Below are 14114 nucleotides of genomic sequence, written 5' to 3' on the forward strand. Positions count from 1 at the left end.
TGGAAGAGGAGCAACCAGGACAGAATCCGGTGCCCGACCAGGACTAGAACCCGGGGTGCTGGCGCCGCAGGTGGAGGATTAGCCTAGTGAGCTGTGGCACTGGCCTGGATTTCCTCTTTTGAAGAATGTCTGTTTTAGGGACGATGCTGTGGCGTAGTGGGTAAAGCTGCCGCCTGCAGTGTTGGCATCCCATATGGGCGCCAGTTCAAATCCTGGCGGCTCCACTTTCAATTCAGCTCTCTGCTATGGCCTGGGAAAGCAGTAGAAGATGGCCCAAGTCCTTGGGCTCCTGTACTCACGTGGGAACAACCAGAGGAAGCTCCTGGATCCTGGCTTTGGATCGACGCAGCTCCGGCCATTGTAGCCATTTGGGGAGTGAATCATCGGATGGAAGATCTCTCTTTCCCTGTCTGTAATTCTGAATTTCAAATAGATAAATAAATCTTTTTTAAAATGGGCAAATGACCTGAACAGATATTTCTCAAAAGAAGACACACAAATAGTCAATGATTATACGAAAAAGTGCTCGACAGACCTAATCATCAGAGAAATGAAGAATCACCTTATATCTGTTAGAATTGCCATTATTATTATTATTATTTTATTAGAGAAGCAGAGAGAGACAGAGTCAGACAGTGGACTTCCATCTGCTATTCACTTCCCAAATGCCTGTAACAGCCAAGGCTGGGTCAGGCTGAAGCCTGGAACTAGGAACCCAAAGCAGGTCTCCCATGTGGGTGGCAGGGACCCAAGTACTTGAGCCATCTCATTGCCTCCCAGGGTGCACACTGGCAGGAAGCTGGAATCAGGAGTGCAGCCAGGACTTAAATCCAGACACTCTGCTATGTGGTCATCCCAGCCGGCATCTTACCAGCTAGGCCAAACGGTCATGCTAGTCATTACTAAAACAGTGAAAAAAGCCAAATGTTGGTGGACGTGGAGGAAAGGGAACCTTTGTACCTCTTGTTCCCAATCCTGTTGGAGAGAATGCAAATGAGCACATTCAGTTTGGAAAACAGCCTAGAACTTCCTCAAACAATTAAAATAGAACTGCCATCTGATCCAGCAAACCCACTTCTGAGTACACGTCTAGGGAACAGGACATTAGTCTGTTGAGAAGATAACTGTACACCCACATTATTGCGGCATTGCTCACAACGGCAGAGATGTGGAAACCACCCAGGTGTTCACCACAGATGAATGGCAAAGAGAACGTGGCGTATACACAACAGAATACTATTCAGTCTTCAGAACAGAAGGAAGTCCTGTTATTTGCTATCATATGGATGAATTCAGAGACTATTCTGTAAAGTGAAATAAGTGAGGCTCATGAAAAGGAGGGCAATTAACAATGTTCATGAAAAAGATGAAATTAAAAGGTACACTATTTTGGTGCAAAATATTTTTGCAATCCATGCAGTTTTTTCATAATACACATTTTTTTTTTGAAGAACCATTATACAGTTAGAGTCAAATACTTTTTTTTTTTTTTGACAGTTTGACAGTGAAAGAGAGAGAGAGAGAGAGAGAGAGAGAGAGAGAGAGAGAGAAAGGTCCTCCTTTTTCCATTAGTTCACCCCCCAAGTGACTGCTACGGCTGGCGCACCACGCCGATTCGAAGCCAGGAGCCAGGTGCTTCCTCCTGGTCTCCCATGCGGGTGCAGGGCCCAAGCACTTGGGCCATCCTCCACTGCACTCCCGGGCCACAGCAGAGAGCTGGACTGGAAGAGGGGCAACCGGGACAGAATCCGGCGCCCCAACCTGAACTAGAACCCGGGGTGCCGGCACTGCAGGTGGAGGATTAGCCTAGTGAGCTGCGTGCTGGCCCGAGTCAAATACTTCTTTTAAGGCGGGTTGCAAAAAAAATAGCAGCTTCTCCCCGGCACCCCATTTTCTCTGTCCAAGACAATGAATTTCGATTTTATGCTATTTTCTTTTAAATTTACATTTGTATCTATACAAGGTTTCTGTTGCTGTTTCCCCCCAGTTTCTGGCATAGTCTATTGACTTCCCATAATGCAAGGCAAGGACTTAGCTCCCCTTTCCGGTACCACACACGCACCTTATTTCCTCCACTATCCAGTAAACTTTTGTTCTGCTCGTCTAATTTTCTTTCCACTCCTATTTATCATCCCTTTGTCTTTTTGCTTTATTTTCTAGGAAATTTCTTGATTTCCAATCTTCTATTGATCTTTGAAATTTCTGTAATACTTTTTCCTTTTTTAAAAAAGATTTATTTATTTATTTAAAAGCCAGAGTTAACACAGAGACAGGAAGAGACGTTCCATCTGCAGGCTCACTCCCCAGATGGCTGCAACAGCTGGAGCTGGGCCAGGCTGAAGCCAGGAGCCAGAGGCCTCATCATCTGGGTCTCCCACATGGGTACTTGGGCCATCCGCCACTACTTTCCCAGGAACATTAACTGGGAACTGGATAGGAAGTAGAATAGCCAGATCTTGAACCAGTGCCCATATGGGATGCAGCATTGCAGGCAGTGGCTTTATCTATGCCACAACTCTGGTCCTAATACTTTTATTTTCTAGTAATTCTATTTTATTCTCAGAATGCTTTCTATATTGTTTTATTTCATTTTTGTAATAAAATTTTCTTTCCTGAGATAATTAATAATAGGTTTTTATTTTAATCTCCTGGCATAGTTTAATTCCTTCAAGTCATTCATTCATATTCTCTCTCCGTGTCTGTATACACACACATTCATATATATATATATATATATATATACACACACACTCTTATTGCTTCTTTCATTTCATTGTGTTTGATAGTTATAATAATATAAGTGTTTTTGGCTTTTCAACATTTAAGCTGAATTTAATGAAAAAAGCACGTGATGATAAATCAAGAGAGAGTAATGATATTTTAGTTTTGGGGTTGGAGGTAATCATTAGAAGAACACAGAAAACTGTTAACAAGGCTGCTGCTGGAGAACAAGACGAAGGCACGAACCAGTTGAAGCCTGAAACTATTGCTTTGCATGTTAGTTCTTTTTGCTACTTTATTTGTTCCCATGTGCTTGCATTACTCCAAATAAAAGCAAGCAAACATTTGAGCAGGTTCTAAAATAAACACTCTCATCCCCACTGGACACAGCATGGAAAAGTAAAGAGCAGGAGCTTGCCCAATCATGTTTTCTGGATTCTTAATTCCTGTGGTTTTTGTTAACTGTGTAACTTTAAAAAGTTACTTTACCTCTCTAACCCCCAATTTCCTCAACTGAAAAACAGGGATGATGCTGTTTACCTCACACAGAATATTAACGTGTACATGTATGGATACATGTGAGTATGTACTTTCCCTTTCCCTTATTTATTTTAAAAAATATTTATATGAAAGACTGAGAGAGAGAGAGAGAGAGAGAATATATCTTCCATCCACTGTTTCACTCCCCAGATGGCCACAACTGCCAGGGCTAGGCCAGGCCGAAGGCAGGAGCAGGAGCCAGGAGCCAGGAGCCAGGAGCTTCATCCTGGTCGCCCACATGGGTGGCAGGGCCCCACACACTTGGGCCATCTTCTGTTGCTTTCCCAGGAGCAATAGCAGGGAGCTGGATAGGAAATGGAGCAGCTGGGACTCCAGCAGGCACCCACATGGGATGCCCGTGTCATAGAGGTGGTTTCCTATACACCCTGTTACATCCTACACTTTTGAACCTAACAATACACCGTGGAGCTCTTTCCTCAGTGTTGCTCCACTCTTTTTAATGAATACCTATTATTCCATTGTGGGGATGTACCATAATTTATATAATCAGCCACTTACTTAAGTCATCTTCAATACTTTGCAATTACAAAAAATATTCTTGTCCATAGTCATTTCACACATGTGTAAGTATAGCTATCAAATTTCTAGGAATGAAGTTGTTCCCTAGGACAAGGCTCAATCTAGTTGAGTTTCTACCCCCTTCCTGTTTCTCTTTGAGAACAGGGTGTTTTGCCTCCAAATGTTCCTCCTCAGCCAACCAGTCAGAACCAGTGAGATCCAATATGGCTGCCAGCATGACCTCCAGAAGACCTGAGACTTGGAGCCAGCTCCCACGCTGAACAACACTCCTGCCAGCGCTGCGGCTGCTGTAACTGTGACAGTTGGTGGAAGAGACCATAAAAGGACAAAAAGAAGGTGGCTCCTCGATGATAAGAATGTGTCACTCCTTTAAGGATGTCCCTCCCCCTTACTAGCCTGTCCTCCCGCCCCTGATTTTTGTCACCCTGTAACTGCAGTGCCAGCAGGTTTACAAGATGGAGGTCCCTGCTTCTCCATTCTCCCGACAAAGGATCCTTTTTAGAGTCCCTACTCACCTAACAGGGGCTCCACAAAGGGGGTATCAAAATTGTGGGGTTAAAAGGAATTTACTTTTATATTTTTCATAGTATCAAGTATCTCTTTACTGCAGTTGTAGAAATATATGCTCCACAATCAGTAGGCGAGACGCCAGGTTCCCCACACCTTAACAACCACTTTCTAATACATTAAAAAAATCTATCATCATTCAATTTCCATGTTATATACTTCCTGTCTTCTTCATTGTTTGTTCGTAAGTTTTGCCCATTTTTCTCTGGTTGCTGATCTTTTCCTTATTGATTTGTAAACATTTTTATATGTCAAGGAAATTAAACCTTTATACAGTGAGTTACAAAAAATTTCCTCCATCTGTCTTTTCTCTTTAGTCTTTTTTATAGTGATGTGATTTTTTTTGTAGTTAAATAAATAGATTTTCTCTTTTATCTGCTGGTAATTTATGGCTTTATTTTTTTAATGTGACATTTTTGACTCATCTGGAAATCGTTTTAGTATAATCTGTGAAGTAGAGATCCAACTTTTTTCTTTTTTTCAGATGGTTACTCAGTTGTCCCAACATGGTTTACTGAATAATCCTGTTTTTCTCCACTCCCTTAAAGGAAAGCCTTCATTTAATTAGTTTATATTTGGATCCATTCCTGGATTTTCTAGTCTGTCCTTCCAAATTGTTGATCTACTCAGGTGCCAGTACCTCATTATTTTCATTACTGTACAATAGGTATTTTGGAATCAGCTTTTCTGATTCCAAACAAGAACAAAAACAAAAATATCCTGCTGGGTTCAGTTTAACTTAAGGGGAATTGATATGAAAATATTTTCTTACTCAAATATTACAATGCCTTTTCATATTTCTTTAAGTCTTCTTTTTGTTCTCTTCATGGTTTTTCATAAATTTTTCCTTTTAATCAACTATTTAAATATATTAAATTTTTATTTCTGTACTTTTTGTCTCACCGACTTCACTGAATTACCCCTCCGGGTAGCCTCCTGGTTGATTTCTGGGGTCTACAAATATTGATTTAATCTCCTTTTGTTGAAGTTTTATAAATTTATATAATTTTTCAAGTTTTCAAATGGACAAAAGTCTCACGTGTTTATGGTGCACAGCATGATGCTTTGGTGTTTGCATCTGTACCACAGAATGGCTCAATCCAAGGAACAGATGGGTTGTCTCACATTTTTTATGATGGGAACATGCAAAATCAACTTAGAACATTTCATGTGTATGCTGTTATTAATTATAGACACCATGATGTAAATAGGTCTCTTAAATTTACCAGTCCTCCCACCTAAGTGAAAGTGTGTGTCCTTTGAACAGCGTCTCCCAACCTCCCAACCCCCCAGTCCTCTAGTCTCTGGTAACAGCCATTAGAGTCTGCTTCCAGACTCTACACATGAGATCATGTGGTAAGTCTTTGTGCCTGGTTTATTTCACTTAACATAATGTCTTCCAGGTTCATCCATAGTGTTACAAATAATGGGATTTTCTTTTTGTAAAGTCTGAATAGTGTTCTTTGGGCATGCATCTGTTGACAGTCATACCTTGGTTACTGTGCACAATGCTACAAGGAATATGAGAGTGCAGGTATCTCCTCAACATGGCAATTCCCTATTTTTAATTTTTTGAGAAATCTCCAAATCATTTTCCACATTGTCATATTGGCTGTATCAACTTGTGTTTCTTTTTTAAAAGATTTATTTGTTTGAAAGGCAGAGTTACAGAGAGACAGACAGATCTTCCATCCGTCGATTCACTCCCCAAATGGCTGCACCAGCTGGGGCTGGCCCAGGCTCAAACCAGGGGACCGCAGACTCATCTGTGTCTCCCAGTGGGTGCAGGGGCCCAAGCACGTGGGTCATCTTCCGCTGCTTTCCCAGGTGCATTAGCATGGAGCTGGCTCAGAAGCTGGGACTCAAACCAATGCCCATATGGGGTGCTGGTGTTCTGCTACGTCACAACGCTGCCCCTATCAAATCACATTTCTACTAAGTGCACAAGGGCTCTTTACATCTACACCAACACGTGATGTCTTTCATCTTTCCAATAGTAGTCATTCTGAAAGGTGTCAGGTGATTCCTCATGCTTTTTATTTTTTTAAATATTATTTACCTGAGAGGTAGAGTTACAGTGAGAGGGAGAGACAGAGAGAAAGGTCTTCCGTTCGTTGGTTCACTCCCCAAATGGTGAAACGGCCAGAGTTGCACCTATTCGAAGCCAGGAGCCGAGAGTTTCCTCCCGGTCTCCCACACAGGTGCAGGGGCCCAAGGACCTGGGCCATCTTCCACTGCTTTCCCAGGCCAAGGCAGGGAGCTGGATTGGAAGAGGAGCAGCCAGTACTAGAACCAGCATCCGTCCATATGGGATGCCGGAGCTGCAGGCAGAGGATTAACCCACTGCGCCATGGCACTGGCCCCTCCTCGTGATTTTAATTTGCATTTTCCTGATAAAGCTATTGAGCATTTTTCCATTTTCCCATTGGTTATTTGTGTATCTTCTTTTGCAAAATGTGTAACCAGGTCCTTTGGCCATTTTCGAATTATTTTTTTTCTTACTATTGAGTTTTCTGAGAATCTTACATAGTTTGGATATTAACCCCTTATCAGCTATGTGGTTTGTAAGTATTTTCTCCCATTCCGTAGGTTGTCTCCTCACTCTACTGCAGAAGATTTTCAGTTTAACACAATCTCATTTTGTCTGTTTTGCTTCTGTTGTCTGTGCTGCTGGAGTCATATCCAATAAATCATTGACCAGACTGTTATTGTGGCATTTTTCCTGCTTTCTTCTAGTAGTTTTATTGTGTCATTTCTTCACATTTTGGTCTTTGATTCACTGTGAGTTGATTTTTGTACATACCATGATATGAGGGCTCATTTTCATTCTTCTTTGTGCACATATCAAGTTTTCCCAGCACCATTTATTGAAGAGCATGTCTTTGACTCATTGTATGCTCTTGGCATCTTTGTCAAAAATCATTTATGGTTAAACTCACAGACGTTTCTAGGGCTTTATTCAGTTCTGTTGGTCTATGGTTTGATTTTATGCTAGCACTAGGTTGGTTGTACATTTATTTATTTATTTATTTTTATTTTATTTTTTTTGACAGGCAGAGTGGACAGTGAGAGAGAGAGAGAAAGGTCTTCCTTTTGCCGTTGGTTCACCCTCCAACAGCCGCCGCGGCCAGCGCATTGCGCTGATCCGAAGGCAAGAGCCAGGTACTTATCCTGGTCTCCCATGGGGTGCAAGGCCCAAGCACCTGGGCCATCCTCCACTGCACTCCCTGGCCACAGCAGAGAGCTGGCCTGGAAGAGGGGCGACCGGGACAGAATCCGGTGCCCCGCCCGGGACTAGAACCTGGTGTGCCGGCGCCGCTAGGCGGAGGATTAGCCTATTGAGCCGCGGCGCCGGCCTGGTTGTACATTTTGATATCAGATAGACAAAGATGCCCACTCCTGTCACTTCTATTTAGCATAATGCTGGGGAACCTAGTGAGCAGTTAAGCAAGAGAAAGAAATTAAAGGCACCCAAATCAGAAAGAAAGAAATTAATTGATCTATTTGTAGATGACATGGGAATACCCTAGAGGCTCCACAAAAAAAATTGTTGGAATTGAACAAATTCAGTAAAATTGCAAGATACAAAATCAATATATAGAAATCAGTAGTACTTCTATACAATAACAAAAAAATCATCTGAAGAAATCAGAAAGTAATCTCATTTGCAATAGCTACAAAAATACTTTGAAAAACTTTAACCAAGGAGATGAAGAATTTGTAGACTGAAAACTATAAACACTAATAAAACAGAAGAAAAACAGATCACTGGAAAGATATCCCATATTAATATCCAATCTTATTATTGCTAAAATGTCTATAGTACCCAAAGTGATCTATAGATTCAGTGTAATCTTTGCCAAAATTCCAAGGATACTTTTAAAGAAATATACAAAACAATCCAAAAATTCATACAGAACCATAAAAGACCCAAATAACCAAATCTTGAGCACACCCAAACCAAAACAAAGCAACAATCAAAGCCTCACACTAATCACCTTCACTTAAAAAAAATTACAATAGTACACAAGATTTCACACTTCATAAAAAGGGACACCATTAATAAGTAACAAGTGGGATGCTGATCAAAGTGACAACAGTCATGATGTGCAGCTGAGAATCACTTCAGCAGAGTAAGACCGCAGGGAGACCAGAACCACCAACACGGCTTAGAGTAACTGTGCAACCTCCTGTTGGCGTTATAGCGGCGGCCTCGGTTCTGTGTGGTTAGGATAACAGTCAGAAAACCAGTTTCAGCACAGTTGTGCTACAGACTACACTTTTAAAACACAACATGTTGAGGAATGACTCCTTCTGCCACTGCCCCCCGCCCAGGTGAAAAAAATAAAACTTGAAGACTTTCTTCTAGAATTTGTAGTAGTCCATATACATATATTCTTATATTCCTGAAAATAATAAAATGACATTCAATAGGTACTGGTATTCACATCTGACGTATCACATTTGCTTTACGACGGCAAGTCATAATGCTCCTAGATTGCAGGATGCAGAGGTGGCTGAGTATTTAATGTGTGTCCAAGTAGAATATGGGAAAAATTAGAATCAAATGACAACTGTGCCGGTGGTGTGGCATAGTGGGTAAAGACACCATCTGTGATACTGCATCCCATATGGGCACCGGTTCAAGTCCTGGTTGCTCCACTTCCGATCCAACTCTGCTGTGGCCTGGGAAAGCAGCAGCAGATGGTCCAAGTCCTTGGGCCCCTGCACCTGTGTGAGAAACCCAGAAGAAGCCCCTGGCTCCTGGCTTTGGATCAGTGCAGCTCTGGCCATTGTGGCTATCTGGGGAGTGAACTAGCGGATGGAAGACCCCCTTCTCGCTCTCTCTCTGCCTCAGCCTCTCTGTAACTCTGCATTTCAAATAAAATACACAGCAGACCCATAGAATGGCAGATGTCCTAAACAGCACTCTGGCCTCAGAATCAGCCCTTAAGGCACGCGGATCTGGCTGAAGAGCACATGAGAGTGTTACAGGCATGGAAAGCCAAAACACTCTGGCAAAAAAAAAAAAAAAAAAAAAAAAAAAAAAACCAAAAAACCTACATGAAAGATCTCCATGAGTGAGATCCCAGTGAAAAGAACAGGAACAGGTCATCAAAGAAGGAGGTACCTTTCTCTGAAGGGAGGAGAGGAGGAGAGAACTTCCACTTTGACTACAACCTTGTCTAAATATGATCAGAGTTGGTGAACTCAAAAGGCTTCCATAGCCTTGGCTACTCATGACAAGAGCCTAGGGTGATCACTGATGACATAAACAAGAGTGTCAATTTGCTAAGTCAACAACAGGAGTCACTGTGCACTTACTCCTCATGTAGGATCTCTGTCCTTAATGTGCTGTACATTGTGATTTAATGCTATAACTAGTACTCAAACAGTATTTTTCACTTTGTGTTTCTATGTGGGTGCAAACTGTTGAAATCTTTACTTAATATATGCTAAACTGATCTTCTGTATACAAAGAGAATTGAAAATGAATCTTGATGTGAATGGAAGGGGGGAGGGAGACGGAAAGGGGAGGGTTGCGGGTGGGAGGGACGGTATGGGGGGGAAGCCATTGTAATCCATAAGCTGTACTTTGGAAATTTATATTCATTAAATAAAAGTTAAAAAAATAAATAAATCTTTAAAAATTAGAATCAAATGAGAATAAATTTCTTGACTATAGTTTAAAGATTTTATTTATTTGAAAGTCAGAGCTACACAGAGAGAGGCAGAGGCAGAGGCGGAGTCTTCCATCTGCCGGTTCACTCCCTCCTCAGATGGCCGCAAATGGCTGGAGCTGCGCCGATCTGAAGCCAGGATCCAGGAGCTTCTTCCGGGTCTCCCACACAGGTCAGGGGCTCAAGAACTTGGGGCAACTTCTACTACTTTCCCAGGCCATAGCAGAGAGCTGTATTTGAAGTGGAGCAGCCGGAACTTGAACCGGTGCCCATAAAGGATGCTGGCACTCGAGGTGGCAGCTTTACCTGCTACGACAAAGCGCCGGCCCCATTGACTACAGTTTCAATAACTGTCAATTTACTCCTCATAAGGAATGGTTCAAATCATTAAAACTAATTTCAATATTCAAATGATTCTCCTTACTATATAACACTTTTAAAGCCACTAAAAACTAAACGTATAATTTAGCTTGCATAGGTAACACACAGGAATTACAGGAATTAATCCTAAATGTGTCCACCCTTTATGTGTCTACTTGGTATAATCCACCCGGCCACTAGACTCCAAAGACCTTTCAGGCTTGGTTTCAAAGTGTTCCTGAATTGTTCTCACATGAATGCAAACAACTCCAGTGTACAAGCTGCTCCCGTCTACACCGTGAGGGAGATGGACTATAGTCCTGGCTGTCGGATTTGAAAACCTGCTTAGGTTCAAAGTCCTTATAAAATCCTTCTCAAAAAACAGAATTAGAATTTGATGCCTAGATTCAGCCAGTACAAGTTAAAATACTGTAATATGTGAAAACTCCTTGTCAGACTTCTATAGAAAAGCCAGAGAATGATTCTTGGGGCTAAAGACTAAGTCTGAATTATTCCTATCTGGCGCTGTGTAAACATATTTTTAAATTCATTTTGCTGGACTTCATTAACCACTTTCTTTTCGGCGGGACTCTTCTGAACTTTTGCCACTGCGAAGTTTATCTCACAGATTCATCAAGCTTGAGTAATACAGGCAACTTGGCTATGGAACCTTGAATCTGCAAAGGGAGAGACCACTCCGCTGTGGTTTCTTTCTGAAGGGAAAGGAGCTCCGTGGAGCCCAGGCTCCAGCTCAAGCCTACTGCAACAAAAGCTGGGCATCTTCTGGGATGAAGCAGAATGACAACTGTTGTCAGCAAGAGACACATCTGAAAATCGGGCAGAGAAGGTGTCTGTTCCACAGATCCTGGTTGGATTTCTTCATTAGAGATTCAATTGGTCATCTGATTGACTTCCTCACTTGCCTGCTGAAATGCAGAGTTGGTTTCTGATAGTTCAGTCGTACTGGTTTGTGCATCGTACACAAATCTGTGGTGGTAAATAACAACCACAGGCTCCACAAAGCCAGTCGACTTGTGTACCACGTTGGCAGAAGGACTTTGCTTCAAAGGATATCCCTGGCCTTTTCCAAACCAACTTCCACAAGCAACAGTGATCTCCGAAGGGCATGCATTCTGATACCAGAGCAGCTAACAAACTGGGATTGGCTGCCTAATCGCGGTGCCTAAGCAACGACAGCACAGCTAGGAGGAACACTACCCATGGGTCCCACGAGAAGCTAGCTGCCTATCTTCATCGCCTTGCAGTTGGTCAGAATTCATCAGAACAGGGTGAGTCATCATCTGAAGACATGTGCCCGTTCGACTCTGCCTGAATCTTATTAACCAGCACGCCTGTGTTTTCCGTGATTTCATGGCTACTATCTGATTTCCAAGGATGTACTTTTCAGTTTGGTTTTAGAAAGTTTCCTTTCATTTCAGGTTTTGTAGCTTTTGTAGGTTGTTGATACTTACAGCGGATTTGGTCTGCTTCATGTTTTGATTTAGAGTTGAAAATTTGCCCAATTAAAAAAAAAATCCTTCCCTGGGCCAAATAGCCTTGGTTTTTAAATCCGATCCCAAATATAAACTACAACCTTGCAGGAAGTTTAACCGTAAGTCTTGCACGAAAAAGGAAAATCTTGAAAGTCATGGCTAGAATGCTGTCGGGCTCAGTTCTGGCAGCCAGAGAGATGCCAGCAATGTGCTGCGTGGTGGGCCAAGGAGTTGGGTTGCAGCAAGGTCACCCCGTCTACCTGTCTATCATGCAGAAGCTCAGTCAGCCGCCTGCACCTGACCTCACGCCTGCAGTAAATTCCCTACATTTTTATATTTACTTATTTTTTGACAGACAGAATTAGACAGTGAGAGAGAGAGACAGAGACAGACAGACAGAGAGAAAGGTCCTCCTTCTGTTGGTTCACCCTCCAAATGGCCGCTACGGCCGGTGCACTGCGCTGATCCGAAGCCAGGAGACAGGTGCTTCTCCTGGTCTCCCATGCGGGTGCAGGGCCCAAGTACTTGGGCCATCCTCCACTACACTCCCAGGCCACAGCAGAGAGCTGGACTGGAGGAGGAGCAACCAGGACAGAATCTGGCGCCCCAACCGGGACTAGAACCCCGGGGTGCCGGCACTGCAGGTGGAGAATTAGCCTAGTGAGCCGCGGCACCGGCCTTCATTTTTATTTTTAAAATTTATTTTATTTGTTGGAAAGGGAGAGAGAGAGAGAGAGAGACAAATCTCAAACAAATTTCCCATCTACTGGTTCACTCCCCAAATGCCTACAACAGCTGGGGCTGGATCAGGCTGAAGCCTGGAGCATAATCCAGGTATCCCTTGTGGGTGGCAGGGACCCAACCACTTGAGCCAACACCTGCTGTCTCCCAGGGTGCACATTAGCAGGGAACTGAAATTGGAGAAGCCAGGATTCAAACTTGGGCATTCCGAAATGGGATGCAGGCAACCCAAGCAGTGACTCAACTGCTGGGCCAAACTCCCACCCCTTGCTTTTATTTTTTCTTTTACTCTTTATTGTTGCTTTGGCCCTACTGTCCTCCTGCAGTGGTCTATATCATGTAGCTGACTGACCAAATCTAGGGCACCCTCCTGGGCCAAGCTGCAGAGAAGGCTGAGACACCCACTATGTGGCATTCTGCATTCTGTTTCACACCAGCTCTCCTGTGGCAGGGACTTCTCAAACAGGGAACAGGCTTCCGGGCTACACAACACCTCTGAGAATTGTCTATTACAGGGAGACATTTTAAAAGTAGACAGTTTCAGTAAAAAAGAAAATATAAAACCCAACAGGATACCCAAGGCAGAAGGTTTTAGTTACAACCGTCTATAACTGTAACTATAGCAAGTACAGTCAGATACATAATTCAAGTAAAATGTCTTACTGGAAAAATCACAGCTGAAGGCTCTGTGAAAGCGACAAGCTCTAGGCAGACATCCATACGGTGGAGAAGTTCCAGGGCAAACCTTTCTGTTTGTGCCAAAGGATTATGCCTCCAAGCAGAGCATGAGCCAGCTATCAGCGCAGCAGCATTAACATATCCACCAAAGTCACAGCTGATCCTTCCATTCACCAGACACTGCTCGGCTTAACTCAGTCCCCCTCCCCGAGGCCTCCAAATTAATGCAGGCCCTGGGAGTTCTCAACAAAAGCAGAGTCTCAGAGCTGCACCTGGAGGCTGGAGGTCAACTAGGAGACAGTGACGCGCCATGAGGCGCAGAGGCCAGAGGTCGGTGGCAGACAAGCACCAGAAATTAACACGTGGCAGCCAGTTAAATTAGTCTAGCAGGAGGCTTGGTAAGTGTAGTTATTAACGTCCAAGTTTGTGGGAGGAGGTAAGGTGGGATCACAGAACTATAGGTGGTAAAAAGCAGCTATGGCAGAAAGCCAGTAGGCAAACGTATGAAACCTAAGAAATGAACAGAAATAGAGAAAAGTTGGAGGTGGGAGCAAGTATTGCCACATAACTACACGTGGAAAAGTAATAATGAAAAGAATGTATGTCGGTAAGACACTGTGTTGTTCTATTCTCTGTTGCTATAATAAAATACCCCAGGTTGGGTGACTTGCAAGGCGAGGAGCCTTATTTAGCTCACAGTTCTGGAGGCCCAAACAGTGAGGCACCGGTTTCTGGCGAGGGCCCTCTAGTCTACGCTGTGTGCAGAGGGGCATGTGTGGGAGCCAGGAGGCAA

General features: G+C 43.2%; 1 pseudogene; it reads right to left on the bottom strand.

Annotated features, from left to right (window-relative positions):
* Positions 1-9888: 9888 nt before the first annotated feature.
* Positions 9889-13363, bottom strand: LOC127484634 (phosphatidylinositide phosphatase SAC2-like; annotated as a pseudogene).
* Positions 13364-14114: the final 751 nt, after the last annotated feature.

Source organism: Oryctolagus cuniculus, chromosome 20, assembly GCF_964237555.1.
Source record: "Oryctolagus cuniculus chromosome 20, mOryCun1.1, whole genome shotgun sequence".
In the NCBI taxonomy this organism is placed as follows: Eukaryota; Metazoa; Chordata; class Mammalia; order Lagomorpha; family Leporidae; genus Oryctolagus; species Oryctolagus cuniculus.